At 37.2% G+C, this 1644-nt stretch overlaps 1 non-coding gene across 1 annotated transcript; it reads left to right on the plus strand.

The window, feature by feature from the left end:
• The first annotated feature begins 905 nt into the window (after positions 1-905).
• On the plus strand, positions 906-1012 carry LOC136204349 (small nucleolar RNA R71). The gene has a single exon (XR_010675193.1). It is a non-coding gene; the product is annotated as a small nucleolar RNA R71 (small nucleolar RNA).
• Positions 1013-1644: the final 632 nt, after the last annotated feature.

Genomic DNA, 1644 nt, shown 5'->3' on the forward strand with positions numbered 1-1644 from the left:
TGGTACTTGTGTCAAATGGTGAATTATTTGTGTTTCAGATATCTTCTTTGGACTTTGGTAAATCAGTTCCCGGTAATGTTACATCTTTGGGCATTTCAGGCCCTTGATAGTTTTCCCCTGAACGAAGAGTAATAGCCTTCACCTGCTCTTTCTGATTTTCTTCCGTATGGCTGGGAAGACTTCCCTCTTTTCGGGATGGAATTGATTTAGCAAGTTGACCAATTTGGATCTCCAAATTATGGATGCTAGATGAGTGGTTTTTAATAAGCTGATCGAATTTATTTTCGATCCGTTTAAAACCATCGTCGTGATTACTTATTTTTCCACTGATAGCATCTATAAACTTGTCGATTTTAGAAGATAAAGTGCTAATCGTATCTCTTGACTGATTTTGATAATTAGTGGTACGATTTTGATTACCACTGGCATTATTGTTACTGTTATCTTTCTAGTTAAAGTTAGGATGATTCCTCCATCCAGCATTATAGGTATTAGAATAAGGATTATTAGTTTGGTTTTGTCCTTAGACAAAATTTACCTGTTCGATCTCACTCATATTTTCGTAGTCCATATCCGTTTGGACTGGATTACTATTGATATCGCGTGGTGCCATAAACTTGTCAATTTTGTGCGATAAAGCAGAAAATTGGGCTTGTAGCATTGCGACTGGATCAAGTTCAACTATACCTTTAACTGATGATGTGGTTGAGGATGATGGTTTTGCCACCGGCATATGTCCACGTTCCGCGGGCCACATGCTGCTGTTGATTGCCATTTCCTCCAAAAGTTCTCTCGCTTGGGCTGATGTTTTCTTCATAAATAGCCCTCCCGACATAGCATCTAATGAACCCCTAGTTGTAGGATTTAGTCCATTGTAAAATGTTTGCATTAAAAGTTCAGCGGGTAATTGGTGGTGTGGGCATAAACGTTGAAGGTCTTTAAAACGTTCCCAAGTTTCATAAAGAGTCTCATTATCATTTTGAGAAAAAGATGTTAACTCCTTTATGACTCTTGCGGTTTTTGCTAAAGGAAAATATTTAGATAAAAACGCTTGGGCTAATTGTTCCCAAGTGGCAAAAGTTGCGGCAGGCATAGAAGTTAACCATTCTTTGGCTCTATCCTTCAAGGTGAAAGGAAAGAGGCGAAGTTTGATTGCTTCTGCAGTCACATCTGGAATTTTAAAAGTATCACAAATTTCAAGGAAATTTGTTAAGTGGGTGTTAGGATTTTCGTTAGGTAACCCGTAAAATGTTACATTATTTTGCAACATATTAAGCAAAGCTGGCTTAATTTCAAATTGGTTTGCGGTGATTCTGGGTCTAACAATACTATTGGTCACACCGGCCACACCTGGCCTAGCGTAATCCATAAGTGTTGGTGGGTCTGCCATTTTTTCTGGCTCGGTATATGTTTTTACTGGGATCTTATTTTTGTTTTTCTTATTTTTCTTGTTCTTTCTAATGGTTTTCTCAATTTCTGGGTCTATAGGGTCTGGTACAATGCCTGAACTTCGAGAACTGCGCATGAACCTGAAATCTTGCACGAACCGAAACTACCTACAAAACAGAATTTGAAAAATAAATAAATTAGTAAATGAAAACTATTAAATTATAAAAGTTAAAATAAGTATGTTTAAACCTAGAT

The sequence above is a fragment of the Euphorbia lathyris genome, chromosome 8 (genome assembly GCF_963576675.1).
Source record: "Euphorbia lathyris chromosome 8, ddEupLath1.1, whole genome shotgun sequence".
NCBI classification, from domain to species: domain Eukaryota; kingdom Viridiplantae; phylum Streptophyta; class Magnoliopsida; order Malpighiales; family Euphorbiaceae; genus Euphorbia; species Euphorbia lathyris.